Source organism: Paralichthys olivaceus, chromosome 18, assembly GCF_024713975.1.
Source record: "Paralichthys olivaceus isolate ysfri-2021 chromosome 18, ASM2471397v2, whole genome shotgun sequence".
NCBI lineage: Eukaryota > Metazoa > Chordata > Actinopteri > Pleuronectiformes > Paralichthyidae > Paralichthys > Paralichthys olivaceus.
This window is the reverse complement of record NC_091110.1, coordinates 738,122-757,600: the sequence shown is the minus strand read 5'-3', so window position 1 is coordinate 757,600 and position 19,479 is coordinate 738,122. Positions and strand designations below refer to the sequence as shown.

At 38.5% G+C, this 19,479-nt stretch overlaps 1 long non-coding RNA gene across 1 annotated transcript in view; it reads left to right on the top strand.

Moving 5' to 3' along the window:
* Positions 1 to 19,479, top strand: part of LOC138405480 (uncharacterized) — a 56,530-nt gene that overhangs the window by 10,606 nt on the left and 26,445 nt on the right. The window contains exons 5-7 of the long non-coding RNA XR_011239223.1: positions 6,609 to 6,714; positions 7,249 to 7,441; positions 8,691 to 8,872. This is a non-coding gene — a long non-coding RNA (uncharacterized lncRNA). The remainder of the gene's footprint in view (positions 1 to 6,608; positions 6,715 to 7,248; positions 7,442 to 8,690; positions 8,873 to 19,479) is intronic.

Genomic DNA, 19,479 nt, shown 5'->3' with positions numbered 1-19,479 from the left:
GTAGAGTTAGAGAGGAAAGAGTTAGAGAGGAATGAGTTAGTGGGGACAAATTAGAAGGAAAAAAGAAATGTAGGGATATTTGTACTGGAGCGTGTGAATTTTGGTTAACTGAAGTGAATATCAGGGACAGTTTGCAAAAGGTAGGGATTGAACTAATCTCCAAGTCTCAGTGTGTCCGACTAGACCCTGATCTGGACTCAGCTCCACCGAGAGGACAACCACAGCCAGCAGCGGTGCAGTGTGATGACCAGCAGGACACTCAGCTGCTACCGGTGCAGAGGGCGCAGACGGCAGCTCCAGCCGTCCCTAACCTCCATCCAGACCTCGACCTTGTTGCAGCAGAGGAGGTGGACAGGCCTCCATCATGCACCACTCCATATGTGGCAGCACATACTCCACGGCGCACCGGGAAGGAGGCAATTTATGATTTGAATGCAACCCCGCAAGCACCGATGGTGGAGGTGGCTGCAGGAGATGGAAACACTCAGCTGATCTATAGACCATGGACATTCACCAATATGAAAGAACCTACCATTTCATCTCTCCCACAAGTGTTAAGTGGGGGAGCGGTATGCAGTGCAACTGGAACCAGCACTGAACAGCAGAGACTGCTGATGACTGAGATGGGGACTCAGTATTCGAAAGTGGCAAGATCCGTCTCTGCACAGGAGCGGAGAATGGTGAATCCAGCATGGGGTCATGCTGATCATGCAGAAAAACTCTTGAACAGCAAGAAAAAGAAAAAGGCAACGCAGTTGACAGAGGGACTGCGAATGGCACAGCTGACAGCATATCGAAACCAAGTCTGCGGGCATAAGAAAGGTCATGGAGGGAGAGGAAGGGGACGTGGAAGAACTGACGCTTGTTTCAAATGTGGCAAAATTGGACATTGGATCAGGGATTGCCCTGAGAACCAATACACATAGTGCGATTGAGTAGCGGTGGAGCTGGGGACAGTGAAGGATTCATCTGGTGCAGACGCGGAGACAGAGAGAAAGTTTCAACCTACTCACCAAATTCGTAAGAGCACTGTAACACGCACACCATGTGAATTACTGTTAGAACTTATGCATATATGCAAAAACACACAATCAAAGTAAATGGTAAAGACACCACATTTTTGGTAGATTCAGGTGAAACAGAATCAGTCATTTAATGTGAAGAGTTTAATATAACTCCAAAAATGAATGTTAGAGATGTTTTAAAACAATTGAAGCAACAGGTACGACAGTGCTAGAGAGATACACTGTACCATTGTTTTAAAAAAAAAAAAAAATGAGGTTAAGGAAATTTTAAACATTAATTTTTGTTGTCACCACGCTGGCTGATAGATATTATTGGTAGAGATTTGATGTGTTCATTGAGTAATATGCTAATTTTAACATCACAAGGCGTAGATGTAACTAGAGGATTTGATATATGCATATCAATTGAAGATTCTGAACTCTTCCCTCACCTCTGTAAGTAACACTTTCTTGTGAGATGCTGAGGTACTCACCCAGATGTAATTACAGATGTTATGCTAACACAAAGGATGGTAGAGAAGGTTAGAGTAAGTAGTTAAAGAATGTGATAGAGAAAGTTAGATTAAAGATTAACGATAGGTTAGGTTGGTTATACTAGAACAGTAATCACTGTGTTGTCTCAGTAGCTTAGATTGACTCACTGGACAAATTGTTTAAGGTATCAAATTCTGATCTCCATGTTCTATTAAGCAAAGGAGAACAAAAACAATTGGTATTGAAAGTTTTGGAACTTTGGACCAAAAGGGGTTATGGGAAGGGAAAAAACATCTGATCCCAATAATAAAAATAACTTAATCAGAGGTTTAGAGGTAAATCACAAAAGATTTCTGCAGTGATAAATGCAATTAGGACTGTGGAATTTATTATTGTCAGACTGAACACTTTTCAAAAGCTAAGTGACTCAGATACAGTACAGCTGATAAATGCAGATATGAAGCTGTTTGTGGACAACTCAGCATTAAAAGATCCAGCAACTGGTAGAAGCCAAGTGGGTTTTGACGTTACAACTTTGTATGACAAATTTGGCTGAATCACTCATTACATTATTCTGCAGAAGCTGCAGAATTGGTTGCATTGATTGAGAAATGCAAATATGTAAGTGACAGGTGTCAACATATACACTGGTAGCAGGTATGCATTGGGAGTGGTATATGATTTGGCAGATTTTTGGCTAAAGGGAAATTCTCAAACCCATTACCTACCATACATTGGTTGCTGTTCTGATTGATGCTGTGTTGTTATTCAAACTAATTGCGTTCTGCAAATGTGAAGCATTATTTTTTAAAGACTTTTCAGTTTCACAGGGGAATGTGAGAGCAGAAGCTGCTGCAAAAGCTGCAGCAAAGCACAGTCTGCTTGTCCGAGGCGTTTCTGAATCTGATAGGTCATTAACACCTAATGTATTTGATGGGTCATTAACATTTAAATACAGATTTACAGGAGCTGCAGATAAGGGCAGCTCAGTTAAAAACAAACAAAAAAACAGTTTGAAGGAAAGTGGATTGTTTGGTGGCTATACATTTTGGTCTGGAACAAATAGGAAATCCTGTTTAGAAAGATATCTGTTTCCTCATAGTTGACACATGGTCAGAACCAAGTGTCAAAGGGGGGATGCCAAATGTAGGAAGAGATACAGATATATTGGTTTACAAAAGAATTGTCAAACTCACAAATTACTCACAAATTATTTTTAAATTTTCATTAGAGTTATATAATTGGTACTATAATAATATACAAAGAGGAATCCAGATTATATAAAGTGAACTGTTTGAGGGATTTTATGGAAGAACAAAGTGAGGGAAAGCAATACTGTCTTGGTTTTATTGACATGTGTGTTTCTCCACATTTAAACAGGACTCTTCAGCAGTTGCGAAGGCACTGCTCAGGGAAATGTTTTATTGTGCAACCTGTCCCCTATGCTTTTTGAGATCCACAGATAGGTGAAGGAAGCCCTACCAAAATCCATAGATGGCAGTGAAGGCTGCTGAAAGATCAACTTGGATGTTTGCAAGCCATTGCAGGGAGGTTCCTGAGCAAGGAGTGGATTCTTCAGAACACAGCGTGCATTGATGTCAGTGAGTGCACCTCAGCCTTCAACTGCTTTGTGTCCGCGAGCAAGGAGGGGGTGGAAATCTCTAGGACCACACGTCTCCAATCTCACGAAGAGGCGGCACATTGATTAGGGGGTTGGCTAGGGTGACGCTGCTGATAAACGATGACGCCGACAGACAAAAAGTGACACCTGATGGGACGACTGGGATGCAGTTCGAGGGAAAAGATGTGTTCCCTGTCCTTGCTCACAGTCATCATCGTCCTGCCAACATTGCTATGGCAGGTGAAACCTTGGCAGGAAGAACAACACCAAACTAAACTGAGCATCATAAGCAAAAACAAAAAATGGAAACTCTTGTTTGAACTGACAAAGCCTGAAGTCAATTCATGGTATGCAGCCATGAAGACAACTGCGAGGAAAGATCATCAATGAGAGACCTAACCTCACTTACTTCCATACAGATTGCACTCACTATTATGAAGATTTGAGTGTTCCACATTGAAAGTGTCTCCAAAGGATTTGGGGGACTCTTCCCATGGTGGGGAAATGTGCGAACAACACACACAGAATAGATGGGAGTGTACTTAGTGGGGGTTGGGTTTTCATTTTTGTTTCTCCCAATATTCAGGGCCTCAGAAATGTGGCTCTGCGAAATAGGATGGCTTTGGACATTATGCTCACCAGCCAAGGAGGTGTTGGTCACATAATCTGATCTGATTGCTGCACATACATACATACATACATCTGACAATTTGATGCATACTGTTTTTCATTTAAATTGCCGATTGTTTGAGGAAAAGAACAAGGACACACAGATTCCTGAAGCATGGAATTGGTGGTCATAGTGAATTTTAAATGTGAAAAAATGTGTTATTGGAATTTTTGACATCGATTCAGATTTTTGTTTGTATTTAAGTGTTGTTGGTCTGGTGTATTGATTGTGTACTATTTGTGTACTTTAATCAAGAATGCAATTGGATATGTTAAATTTCCGGGCCCTCATCTAGAATGAAATTCTCAATTTCAAGATGATGCGTTTGTCTAAAAATGATTGTTGTTTAGTGAGCATGAAATGCTCAAAGGGGGGAAATGTAATGGAAATTTTACATTTGTGAATGTGTAATTGCATGAGCAGACATGTATGTGGATGACTGACCAAATGGTTCACCAAATTGTTTATCTGAAAGGGCAACCTTAAGGTTTACGATGGTGGCTTAAGAGACTTGAGTTGTATGGCCCCGAGAAACCAAAACTTTATGGTGTCTCATGGTATCTCTGATTGGGATCTCACACCTGGGGTCTCACAGGGGGGTCATCCACAGAACATGTAAACAAATGGACAGGACGTCTCCTCCACTGAGTGAAACTACAGGAGGGTAATAAATACCTTTGAATGCTTAGTGGGAGGGGGCAGAGAGTTATAAGAACACAGATTCTCCTATGTTCTTTGCTCATTTGTGCATGTCATTCAGGTGATGTGTACTGATGAGTCCATCTGCAGATGCTGAATTAAACTTTCAGAAAGAAGTGTTTGACTTTGTGCTTGTTTCACAGAAATTGCCACCACACTGACCAAAACGTCGAAATAATAATAACAATAACAACAACAATAATAATAATAACAATAATATGAATATGAATAACAATAATAACTAATAATACATCAGTAAGGTTGATTGCGTGGCGGATGACCTCAGCAGGACAGCATGCTGTACAGTAATTTGCAATACTGTGGCTGTGTCAGTCTGGTGACGCCACGGCCGGACGCTCCATATTTGGCTATGCCCCGCTTGTTGCTAAAACCACTGGTTTCCAGCAAGAGAGTCAGACGATCGACAGACTGCACAGGGTACTCGCTCAGTAGCAGCACAGACACAGAACAGAACCTTTAGGAATACATCAGAGGAGATGATGTCAGTCACAGCAGCTCTCGTCTCTACACTCTTCTTTCTCTCCACACACTCCGCCTCAGGTGAGTCCACGCTGCTCGCCCTTCATTCCACGCGTTCTCTCAAATGACCTTAAAGTCAAATTGTAGTAGCGCGACATATGATATGTACATACAATATCAAATACTATGATTCTCTGTGTGGAGCAGTTTGTTTTGTAGTATTGTGAGTGTGAAAATGTAAATGTATAGCAAATGTAAAGTTGGATTCACATGAACAGATCTACATGAACAGGTCACTGGAGGAGCAGCATACAGTCATTCATTTAGTGTTTATGTTTAGATTTCCGGCACACATAGAAATACTCTTTACAGTTTTCATGTCTTATAGAGTTTTCAGTACAAGTCACTACACACTTTGCAGGATTAATATTTGAAAAAAAATGTTTGAACACCAGTGGACACTCGTGCTTTATAGGCTGTAAATCACATTTAAGAATTTAAGATTACCTGTAACAATTTAATGTTGAGGTATTTGTTAGTACCTAAAACATTATGTAACATGAGGGGGGGGGGGGGGGGGGGACTGCTGTTTCTTCTCAGTATTTGCTCATACTGCGAAGAAACAGCAATGACTTACCACACTGTATAGCTGTTGTTAATAAGAAATGACTGAATGACTGATCTGACTCAGGTAAGGTAAGGTAACAGACTGCTGATATAAAAACAGCCCTTCTCTTATGTTCTTTGGGCGCCACACTTTCTACTGCTGCTTTGTAATCATAAAAACCACACATTTGTGGTTGTGACAGAACAGTCAGTCCAATAAAATATAGGACCAAGGATATTTTACACTGACAATCGCAACGTGCTCTATTCACAACATTATCTTATCTCACTGACAAAGTGCTGTATCTGAACTTGTGGCTTTTTTAATTTTTTCTGGTCCACAGTGCCTCATTTGTGCAAAGCTTTTTTCTCTCTAATGAATGTGTGTAGTCCTACATATTGTGACGGGCCTCAATTAAGGTGTTAAGTGTTTATTACTTAAAAGTGTAGTTTAGTGTTAAATAGTGTTCAGTGTGTAGAATTTTGTGATATCTAGTGTTGAAATTGCATTTTGCAACTGATTACCCCTCACCTCACGCTCTCCTTCCAAACATGAAAAAGAAACTGAAGCAGCCTTTAATTGTCATGAAAACTCAAAAGGTGTTTAGTTTGTTCAGTCTGGACTAATGTAAAAAACATAGTGGCCTCTGTAGAGAGGGTCCCCTCGAAGTATTTAAATTTAAAGGGCCTTTTCTGGGGTAAGGAAACTACAATTCATACAATTTAGATGAAATAAACTAGTGAAAACATTATGAGAATTATTCTACATTAAATAATAGTTCCCTTTCACTTAAATCTTACACACTGGGCCTTTAATAGTTTAAAACTTATGGCACTAAGGCCCTATCACTGTGTGACAGTCCCCTGTACAGCTCACCTATGGAAATTACTTGTATAAGTTAATAAAGTATATAAAACACCTTTGGTGTATTGTTTTCTTTCATAATGACAGGAGTCAACATTTGTGTGTCACTATAACCTTCATTTAAATCATGTTAGTATAGTATCTTACACAAATTGTCTCATTTTCCAGGCTCCTATCCCCAAGCACAAAATTGGAAATCAACCAACTTTAAAACCATTTTGTCCTGGGAACCAAAACCATCAGCCACTTACAGCTACACCGTGGAGTACTCTACGTAAGTACCTGCATCCGAACCCTCACCCTTTAACTCTTTTAACAAATGGCATTTAATTCCCAGAAACATTCATCTTGTCAGTGTGTCCACGGAAAGCAAATGCCCTCACACTTTCCCGCTATGTGACCTTGCAGGAATGAGTCTTTCCATTATTGATTCAGTAAAAGCTTTTACTGGAATGTATATTTTAGGCCAGAGCTCTTTAAATAGTAAGATAACTAAAAGACAATTGACCTTTGTGATTCAATAAGAGAAAAATGAAAGAGGCAAGAGCAATGTCAACAATCAAATAGAATTAACAAATGCCAACAGCTGCAAACAGCGCTTTCAGCTCATTGTTCCACAGTATATTCACATCAATGTTATTTTGCACAGATAATAAATTATTTATTTCTGACTGTATGCGTTATAAATGATACCCAGACTAGACAGACTTAAGACCTAATTTATTGCTCATCTGGTGTCTATTATAGACTAAATAAGACTATTTTCATCCATCATTCATGTCCATATGAAACTTGTCAAATTTTACAGGGTTTCAGGGAACAATCAGAGGACTCCTCACTGTATCCAGACCACAGAAACAGTGTGTGATCTGTCCAGCTCTCTGACTGACCTGAACGCCTACTACACAGCTGACGTCCTGTCCGAAACCCCGAGGGGGCCACCACTGACCTCATTGAGTCCCCTCACACCAGCACACCACGGTTCTGCCCCTACAAAGACAGTACGTTCTTCTGCTACACTCGTGAAGACTTTTTTCTAATTGACAAAACGTGTTGGAAATAACAGCTGTTAAATTGTCCCAGAGCCTATCAGTGCTCCGGTCCTTCCCAATGACCTCTTGTTGCAGCGCAGCTCTGTCTTTCTCAAGCTGCTTTCTGACATGCACCGAACTCAGCAGTTCCTCAGTATATTTGCCAGAGGAGGTGCATGTGTGAATGCAAATGTCCAAGTGAGACGCTCCCCAGTTTTTGCAGACTTTCTCCTCCTGGCCTCCTAGTATAATGTCCGTAGAATTTCAGGAGAATTCTACGGAAGTGTATTGCATTCACTTGAAAAAAAAAAAAAACAGTTTTTTCTGAGTAATTTATTTTTTGGTTTGTTTTTTTGAATATTTTTTTCTGTTTTTCTGACAATTTTTTTTTTCTGTTTTTCGCAGTAATTCTTATCTGTTTTTCGGAGTAGTTTTTTTTCTGAATTTCTGAATTATCGAGATACTTCGAACTCCCTCGGAACCTCCAACCTGCAAGTGACTCCCATGGACCTATGGTGACTCCTGCCCGCACATACATGCCCCATCTCAGCAGATCTGAATGGGCTTTCCTTCTGAGCAACTGCAAAGTCCTCAGGTGCCTGCGTAGATTCGACAAACTAATGATAATACCATCTATATGACTTAAAGACAGGACTATCTCCCAGTGTCTTAAACCCAGATCAAAGTAAAACTTGATTAAACTAAACAAGCAGGTCATGTTTGTTTCCATTACATCTAGCTCTCAATAAAGGAATGAAAGCGTCTATTGTTTCAAATGCTCTCTAAACGCAGAAAAAAAAAAATAGTCCGAAAAACAGAAGAAAAATTACTCCAAAAAATAGGGGGAAAAAAGTGAGAAAAACTGAAAAAAATATTGATTTAGACATGCATTGTAAACAGAGTTTGTTTTTTTTTTCAAGTGAATGCAATACGCTTCCGTTCAATGTGAAAGCACTGTGAGAGAGAGTGTTTGTGTGTGTGTTGCTGTTGTGAACATGTCTGTGCAGAGAACCTCCTGTTGTGTTGTGCATGTTTGAAAGTCAGACTATGGGTAAACTCTGTAGCCAATATTGCTCACTTTACCTGTCATATCTAAAAATGGCTTCAGCGTTGTCAATGCTCACAATTTTTTGGCCTCTAACATAATTAAAATGGTAACTTCCATGAGAGATACAGTGGTGTACATGCACAGGTGACAGTCTCCCTCCCTTCTCCACAGCTGAGATAGGCAAACCTGACTTCAAGCTGGAGGTGATTGAAAGCCAAAAGAAAACCACCCTGTATGTGACTGACCCACTCACCGCCCTGTTTAAAGATGGCCACCAGCTGAACATCAGGGACATCTTTGCTGACCAGCTGCACTATAAAGTCACCTATCGGAAAAACAAAAGCACTGGAAAGGTGAGTAAAAGGAGACATCACGATATCGGTCTCAAACAGGCATACATTTTTACTCATTACAAACTGCATGTTTTCCATTCTGTGTTTTCTGCAGAAAGTCCACATCTCTAAGACCAATTTAATAGAACTGACTGATCTGGACTTGCCTGTATGCCAGATGCGTCAGTGGAGAGCAACACACACAGCAGTAGTCTAGTCCTGACACTGAAGTTTTGGTGGCATTTACTTTTCATTGGTATTCTGTGTGAACTTACACACCAAATAAGACATTGTGAAGTATTTTTGCTCAAAACCAAGCATGCAGTTAAAATCTCTATAGCTTCTTGATGTCAACAGTGTTATTTTCTACATGAATAGACTGGAGCATCTAAATGGAATTGAAATGAAAGTTGTGCGAAAGGATGGAAACAGGATGTATCCCTATATACCCTGTTTTATTCGTGGCAAAGCAAAGAATCAGTTAAAGCCGGATCTGACAGGACACTGGGTGTATTGCTGTGTGTGTGTGTGTGTGGGTGTAGCTGAAAAAAAAGCAGACAATCGCAATGTCCCTTCTCGGGTTAAATAAAATGGTTGGCTGGTCTGGGAGTATGTCTAGATATACCACATGGCTCTCTTCAAAAGATGCAAGCATCATATGCAAATCAAAACTCGTAATTTAGTCATCTAAACATGGCACTGGTTTTTGTTAGGTTGCTACGCACGGGTCCTTTATCTAAAACTCTCTAAGTTTTACATTAACTGGAGCTGGGGACCATCAGTGAAGTAGAGGTAGCTGGCCACTGCCTCATATAATAATAGCCATGCTCATCCTGCCATTCAGATGAGTTTTGATTTCTGTAGCATTAATTTGATCTTGTTTTGGTCTGGAATTCAGTTCCTGTCAGCCTTATCAGTTGAATTTCTTTTTTGTTTTAGTTCTTTATAAATTACTTTTTGTTAGAAAAACCTGATCCATCATGTGTCTTCCCTTATTTAGTGCCAGATGACTCTGATGCGCCAAACCAAGTTATAAATTGCCTGTGAAAATAAAACTGAAAATCTTGTAATTGGTACTGATGTTCAAGGACAAAAGAATATCAGCAAAGTTGGAGCAGCAAAACAAATCAAAAATAAAGAACCTGGGTGTTACTCAGGACTAGATTTTAATCCGCACATAAACAATGTCACAAAGATTGCCTTTTATCATTTAAGAAACATTGCAAGAGTAAGACTGTACCTCACTTTGGAAACTGCCAAAAAGTTCATTCATGCTTTTATACTTTCTCGCCTGGACTACTGTAATGCACTATATTCAGGATTACCAAAAAAATCCATCGATCGCCTACAGCTTTTGCAAAATTCAGCAGCCATGGTTTTAATGAGAAATAGGAAAAGATTCCATATTACTCTTATTTTAGTGTCTTTACACTGGCTTCGAGCATCACTGAGGATTGATTTTAAAATTATTTTACTTGTTTTTAATTCTCTTAATGGTACAGCACCGTCATACATCTCTGACTGTTTATCGGAATATGTTACGAATCATTCCCTCAGGTCGTCTACAGCGGGCTTGCTCAATGTCCCCAAAACAAACTATAAAAGGTTTGGGGAAGCAGCAGGAAAGCTGTCTCAAAAGCCATCCTCCTGGGAAAGTAGATACAGTAAACACAAAGATCGATGTCATGAAGAAAAGCAGGAACTTGAAAGGTGCAAAAAAATATCAAAAGAAATAGAGAAAACAACAACAATTTTCTTCTACAACTCCCAACATGCACTGAACTGTGCCTGTGGCCCCATATTTTTCTCATATTACTTCATGTAACTAAAGTCCATTGTTTGTGCTTCCATCTCTCTATCTCTCTCCCTCTCTCTCCAAATTTCACTACTAATACTACCACCATATTATGATTATGATGATGATGATAAACTGTTATTATTAATAATATAATTGCATCTCAATGTATCACTATTCATTATATTTATATTTTTATGACAACAGTCTCTCTCTGTCTCTCTCTCTCTCTTCTCTCTTCTCTCCCCTCTTATCCACTCATCTCTCCTCTCCTCCATTATTCTCCTCTAGTCAAGGCAGATGGGCGCCCACACTGATTCCAGAAACTTGTTGTCGTCACTCACTCATAGTAAACTCACTTGAATACTATAATAATAATAATAATATTGATACTACTACTACTACTAGTAATACACTTTATTCATATAGCACTTTAAAAAAACGGAAGTGCTTTGACTGAAAAGCAAGCAAAGTAAATAAAAACTTGAACAAATAAAAGCAGTAATATGACAATCAAATATTAGTTTGGTCCAATTTTGAGTGAAAATGGCAGAGCAGATGTTTTGGTTGCAAACCTAACAATGCTCTACTTGGCTCTACTATTGCACTACTACTTACTTGTATGCAAGTAAAGCTATAATTCATCCTGCACATTGAGGCCTCCATCATGAAATACAATGCACAACAAAAGACATAAAACAGTTTATATTTTGTTACATGTGTAAAACATTACATACAGTACAAAATACTATGAATATACACATTTCACTTAATAGTAACATGCCATCGCCCAAAGATATCAGTAATCATATCTTCAGTTTTAGAGCATTCCATTACTTCTGACTATACGTTTTGGCAGCTCTGTGCGGTAAACACATTTCCCATTAGTCTGCATGAAGGTGACTGTCATCTTATGCTCAGTGACCTGGAAGTAAGCCACGCCTCCTATTGTGTGATTGACAGGACTGGAGTAGAGCTGCCAGGACTGAGGAACACTGTCCTTGTGAGTGGTGTCAGGATCGCTGACCACCCCACTCCCACTGACTACATATGAGCTCCCATCATCCTCTCTGATGAACTGTTAAAAATACAGAGACAGACAGCATTAAAGGCATCAATGTTGTGCTCAATTAGACCAAGATACAGCGACAAAATTCATTAAAGGTTCAGTGTGTAAGATTTAGGTGAAAGGGAGCAGAAACTGAATACAAAGTAATCCTAGTGATGTTTTCACTAGTGTGTTTTATCTAAATTGTACGATTGTTGTTTTCTTAGAATGAGCCATCTATATTTAAATACTTTATATTTACATGGGGAGCAGGTCCTCTCTACAGAGGCCACCATGTTTTTACAGTAGTAAAAACTGGACAAACTAAACGCCTCTTGAGTTTTTATGACAAGTGAAGGCTGCCACAGGTACTCTTTCATGTTTGGAATTCAGGAAGACTTTCTCATAAACCGTTCCTGGCAGAGGCCGTCCACACAGAGCCCAGTTCTGCCGGAGGTTTCTTACACCTGGGAGTTTTTCCTCCCCGCTGTTGCTCATGCTTGCTTGGTGTGGAACAAGTTGGATTTTGTGTTTCTTCTTGGACTTGGACTTTTGTGCAGCACCCTTAGACAACTGCTTGTTGTGATACCGTGCTATATAAATTTGAAATTTGAAATATTCAATTACTCACAAATCTATCTCTCTATATATATTTCTTCTTATTAATCAGCTGATTGTGGGCATTTTGAATGGCCATTCAGATATTGCCATAATCTCATCCAGCCAGTCGTGCGGTTGTGATTAAATTTGAAATCCTTTCTCCTCTCTCCGGCAGTCAGCTGTCATTAGTGATCCGCTGTAACTCCCCTTCAACCCAATCTCCTCCGGTTTAATCCGAAGCCATGGTCCAGTCCAGCAGAGTCATTTATAATTATTTCTCCATCAACCCCTCTGATGCCGATGACATCACATAGGGGTCAAAATGCCAAAAGACTTAATTGCATAGAAATAAAAAAAAATATTCAACTGTCAAGTTAAAGTCTCTCCTGATTGAACTGTTTTCATATCCACCACTTGTTTCCAATCTTATTTCATTGTAGGGCTTTATGCAGCACATTGATTCCCTCTTACACTGACACACACATATTGACAATCAACACATCTGTATGCTTAGACTGCAACACTCACGTTGCACAGTAGATTCCTCTTGCTCCAACGTGTTTTACAGACACACAGATCACTTTATAATGTTGAGGTAATTATAAAATTAAATATAAAACCATATCATACAAGTGGTAGATTAAGTTACCAGATATTCCATCACAGTGTATCATTCTATGTTATTGTTTCCATCTTTTCAATCCCCCCTCCCTTTCTGCTTCTGTTGTGCAGTGACTTTAGTTTTTTTACGGTCATTTTGTGCCATACAGACTTGCATAGTAAAGATAAGGCTTACAGTGTACCATTCTTAATGCTGTCTTTACTCGGTAGCCATCACATTGTGCAATCATTTATTTCATTGACATGAGTTGAAGCCAATTGTTGGACTGTAAGTTATACTACTGCAGGAAAAACAAATGCTCATCTTCCTGGAACAATATGTCAACACTGTGCTCATATAAAATAAATAAGATTTCATCTTTATGACTAATTATATTGATCAGTAATATCCGTTGAAACAAAGTATCATTTAACCCAATAACTATCTGGATGGTTTCTAATTTTTGGAAATGTATAAAACCTGTGATTGTGTAATGTGGGCACATGCCAGTCTTGGTGCCAGAAAATGATGCAAACTAGCTTTGAACTATCAACAAGTACAGTCTTTGTAGCACCCACTAGTGAATGCCACCTCCTGTACAGAGAGGGGCAATCTTGCACATACTCTTCTCAAACACAGTGTGATAAGTGGGATATGAAAAAGAATAAATAACTGTCAAAGAGACAGACAGACAAATAACAACACACTGAGATACACTTTCTTGATGAATCTATGTACACATGATATTTTTTATGATTGAGCGTGCACTCACTTACATACCTGCAGATTGTGGTCATGGCCAGACAAGTACACAGTGACTCTGTATTTCTTCAGCAGGGGCCTCAGTCTGTTGACCAGACAGGATGTTGGTCCGTGATGGCCGATGGACCAGACAGGATAATGACCAGCCACCACAACATAGGCTGATCTGACACATGTCATACATACTGGCACTTCAGTTAAAAGGCAACAACAGAGCAAAATGTAACTGTATCACATTTTAGAGAACAACCACAGTTCTGTCTCATTTGCTTCTGTTTCTGTATGTTAATTGAGAGTGGCATGATGATGCAGAAATCGTTTGTATTTAGTGCCGTGCAAAAATATTATAATTAATAACATGCATAATACAATCATGCACATAGCAATGACTCCAAACATATAGCCTTATAAAGATTTATCAAGAACTATCTTCACAGATAAGAGAAACAAGTAGCTCTTCACATCATCGAGTTATTTTTTGACAGCATGACGTAACAGAGGAATGTTTTTTGAGCAATGTTGCAGACCATCAAACACATTTTAATATAAGGTAAAGACAATGTGAGTACATCATTGGATTTATTGAAAGGAAAGAGTTAATCTAAATCCCCCATTGAAAGGTAATCCACCCCAAAACCTAAATACTGTTCTATTTGCAATAACTTTAAGTCTTTTACATCCCTGTGGAGGAATGTTTGAACCATTGCCATTGCAGGACTTTTTAAAATCCAGCACATAGGTTTTTGAGCATGAACTGTACATTCATGCTGTACTCTAAAGTCTTGCCACAGCATCATAACCGGGTTCAAGTTGAGAGCTAACATTTGGTGTTTGTCCTGATGCCTATGTAATTACGTGCTCAGGACATTATGTGTTGCTCTACAAATTGTTTGGAGTGTCCAGGCAGTTGTTATTGGCAGTTTGCTACCGCATGGCGTGAGTTTGGTTGCTTTGCAGCTTGTTTTTTCGAATTTAACTGTTGCTTGTGGGTATCGTTGTGTTATTGGGAAGTTGTGGTCTCCCTGTTGTTAAAAAAAATCCACTGTGTGTGTGTATGTGTGTGCAGAGGTGATAAAAGCACACACATTCTTTACTCAAGTAGAGGTACAGATACTTGTATTAAAAATAACTTGAGCTGAAGTTTAACCACTGTTTCGGCTTCTTTAACCAAGTAAAAGTATAAAAGTACAGGTTCTGAAATGTACTTTGACTTCTTTAACTGAACTACTCTTACTTCAAATAAAGTAAAAAACAATTCACTTAAACGGAGGGTTAAAGCAAAGATTTTTGAGCATGAAAAACTGTCCACAAGAAAATGAGTACAATGTATTGAATAAAGTATTTTCTTAAAAGGTCCAGTGTATAAGACTTAGGAGAAAGTGATCTATTGGCAAGAATTGAATATAAAATAATCCACCAGTGGGCAATCGTCAAAATTGTACAGATTGAACAGAATGGGCCCTGCTAGATTTAAATACTTTATATTTACATCAGGAGCGCGTCCAAACTGGACAAACTAAAGCTTTTGAGTTTTTATGTCAGCTGAAGTTCACCACAGGTTCTACTTCCCACCTCTGAGAGTGTTTATGTACATATGATATTCATTAGCGATATTCACTGCCACTAGATGTCGCACTAGCAGCAGTATCTTAAACCATAGCAAATGTGGAGGTAATCCTGTAATTCTCCATTTACTTTATTTAAATCTCAATAGGTATATGTTTATATCAGTGATGTAAGTGTGGATATTTCAGTGGATAAGATGCATGGTGCTAAAAAGGGAACCATTTTATTAAGAGCACCTGCTAAAATGCAAAAATTAGACTTTTTTTCTTTTAATTTTTTCTTTGCCCAAACAACACCTAGCATAATATAAGGAGATTCACTTGGGGGTTGGGGGTTTACAGATAGCAAGTGGCTGATCCCTTATTCAGTAGAACATGTACTTGTACAATGTAACTTGTACAATGCTCAATTATATAGATATCCATTTCAGATTTCTGCGACATACTTTGTAATTTTATCCATAATTAATTATGAAAATAAATCCAGTTTATGATTTGTGATATATGACAATTTGATTCTGACTGATCATAATTCAAAATCAGCTTTAATTTGCCTCAATTCAAGATACTTTAAATTAAGTTTAAAGTGAGAATGTCATCGTAGAAATCCTGAACTTAAATTGTGACTAATGAAGCATTGTGTTAGTTCATGCAGAACACAGAGTCATGTGCTCAGCTACCGATAGGTTCATGGGTGCTCGTCAGTCACCCACCAATCACAGCCCATTCTCTCACCAAAGCGGTCTCTTTAAATACGACCTCATCCTCCCGCAAGTTAGCTGAAGTAGCAGAGTAACATTAAATTTCTCATATTCTAATACTAGAGCATATTCATGTTATGGTTGTAATGTTTACTGTCAGTTGCAGCACTTAGAGAACAGTTCAAAAAGTTATTCTAACACCAGCAGCAGTAAGAGCATGTGTAGTTACCCTAACCAGACATTTGAACCCAAAAGGCCCCAAATTTGACCTGCAACACCCAGAGCTTTTTTTTTTTTTTTCAATTATCTTTTTTATTGATTCCACATATCAATATTCCATCAATATTTTACATAATGTGTATAATTTTACAACAGTATAAAACATTCCTATACTTCCGCCGCAGAGCAGAGACATAATTGGACATGAATTCTCAAGTAAAGTTACAGTAGAGTAAATGTGAAGTAAAATGAACCGCTTTTTCACTCTTGTCCTTATTTTCACACCTCTCCTGCATTGTTCCTTGTCTCCTGATTGGGGTAAACAACTCTTTTCCCAAATATAAAACTTCAAATGAAAGTGGAATTTGCACTTTCAGAATTGTTTCCATACTCTTCTTTAACTCTTGCCAAAAAGGTATAATACAAGGGCATCCCCAAAAGATATGAAAATGGTTGGCCTTATTTTCCCCACACAGTCTCCAACGTCGTGTGTCTTGAGATTTCTGTTGTGTTGGTGTAATAAAGTATCTTACAATGTTCTTCCAACCATATTCTCTCCATGAGAGGGAGCATGTTGTTTTCCACTGTCCTTCATTTACCTTGTTCCATTCCTCCTCTGATAATTGCCACCCAGCCTCTTTTCCCCACTTTTCTTTTATATATGTCATATTGTTACCCTTTAATCTTTCCACTTCTTTATATAGTTTTATGATTAGTTTCTTTCCCTGGTCTGAATCATATGCTGAGATAAAGAACTTAATGATTCCTGACTCAGGCTCATCTGAATTAAACTTTTTTTAGAGTTTTCTCCATATAATGCCGCATCTGTAGATATTTGTATAAATCTTGATTGTTTAATCCATACTGATTTTTTAGATCCTGAAAACTTTTGATGGTCTTCTTTTTAAAAAGTTCCCAAAATATTTTTGGTCCCGCGTCCCATCTACTGAATCTACTATCTGCTGTGTTTGGTGTGAAGTCTGAATCATATGCGATTCATCTCAATACCTTACTCTGTTCAATCACTTTATTCTTTGATATAATCTCAAGAAATTCCCTCAAGCAGTCCAAGTTACCAGATATAATGAAATTCCCTACTGACAGTCCTAACATATCACATTCACAGTGATGTTACTCTGACCTTTAACTTCAAAGGGAATACAATCCTTCATCTTTGAATTGAAGTTAATATTTTTACCAAGTTTGACGACATTCCCATGAGCTGATCTTTAGATATCAATTTAAGGAAAAATATTTACATACTTTGTGAGAACACTGTGACATTTGGCTACCAAAATGAAACCCAAATTCATGTGAATGTGAAAGGCATTTCGGATATATCACATTTATTAGGCAAGTAGTGTGCTTTGTGAGGTCCTAGTGACCTTGCCATTTGATCTTTGACAACTGAATTCTATTCAAGTCATCATTGAGTCCAAATGAATGTTTGTGCCACATGTGATAATATCCTGGACAATCCTGATAAATTGTATTCAAAACAATGCAAAGTCATGTGAGCTTGACCTTTTGACCTTTGACTAACATAACGTAGTTGTTCATGAGATATCGCATTCATATGAATGGGCAAAACAGATGGATGGACAACCTGAAAACATAATGCCTCTGGCCATACTGAATGTGAAAATGGTAAAGAAATAAATATAGCAATACATGATAAATAATTTGTTCCATGTTCTTTTATTTTACATGGATGATTTTTTTGACAAAACAAGCCAACTCTATAAATGTGAACTGAGTGTCAGAAATTAACATGACATTCATAGCATCTGCAAACAATTTTTCCCAACAAATTTCTGTAACTTTCTGAGAATCTACATCACAGTATATTGTAAAATATCATGTGTTTCAATACTCACCTTATTGATGGAACCTCAGTGATGTCTACTGTCCCTGGCTCAGACACTCTCTCAAACATCTACAGTACATGTCAAGACAGGTAATGGTAGCATTAAAATAACATTAGATATCTACAATTCAGTTGAACTATTATAGTTTGGTATATATTACCCTTCTGTAGTTTCACTCAGTGGAGGAGACGTCCTGTCCTTTTGTTTACATGTTCTGTGGATGACCCCCCCCCCCCCCCCCCCCCCTGCGAGATCCCAGTTGTTTGATCCCAATCAGAGATACAACGAGATACCATAAAGTTGTGGTTTCTGGAGGCCATAAAGCTCAAGTCTCTTAAACCACCATCGTAAACCTTAAAGTTGCCCTTTTAGATTAACAATTTGGTCAACCATTTGGTCAGTCCTCCACATACAGTACATGTCTGCTCATGCAATTATACATACACAAATGCAAAATTTCCATTACAGTGCTAAAAGTGTTATAGCTGAGCAGGGATCAGTGAGGATGAGGTCGTATTTAAACGGACCGCTTTAGTGAGAGAATGGGCTGTGATTGGTGAGTGACTGACGAGCACCCATAAACCTATCAGTAGCTGAGCACATGACTCCGTGTCCTGCATGAACTAACACAATGCTTCATTAGTCACTATTCAAGTTCAGGATTTCCACAATGACATTCTCACTTTAAACTTAATTTAGGTATCTCAAATTGAGGCAAATTAAAGCTGACCTTGAAATATGATCAGTCACAATCAAATTGTCATATATCACAAATCATAAACTGGATTTATTTACATAATTAATTATGGATAAAATTACAAAGTATGTTGCAGAAATCTGGAATGGATATCTATATCATTGAGCATTGTACAAGATGACAAGTAAATTATTTTTAAATAAACAGCATGGAACATGGACATGTTACTACATGTTCTACTGAATAAGGGATCAGCCACTTGCTATCTGTAATGCAAACAGTCATCATCAGGGACATAGTCATCAGAGAGATCATAGTTAATAATCATCCCAAGGTACTTGTTCCGTAGTTCTTTACAAAGTCTACCACCTGCCCCTTGATGATAGTACTCTGAGAGTTTGAGGGCTGATGCCTAAAACTCATGTCCTTGGTTTTGTCACATTTAGTACTAAAAATGCACAGTCACACCAATACAGATTCACAATCCACAATGGGACCATGGCTGTTCTCATCCACATGGAGGAGACTTACTGTCACAGAGTCATCAGCAAATTTGAAAAGTAATCTGTTGTCATGCCAGCTGCGGCAGTCATCAGTATACACATTACAGAGTGAAACGATCAGGAGAAGACCCTGTGAATGATGACAATGTCTCTTAGGTGCATTTGTTTACCCTCACTTTCTGTGTTAGTTGTCAGTTGCAGCTTGAGGTATCATGCATGTATCCAAAATTATCTTTTCCAGGCACTATACTGGTACTGTATTCACTACA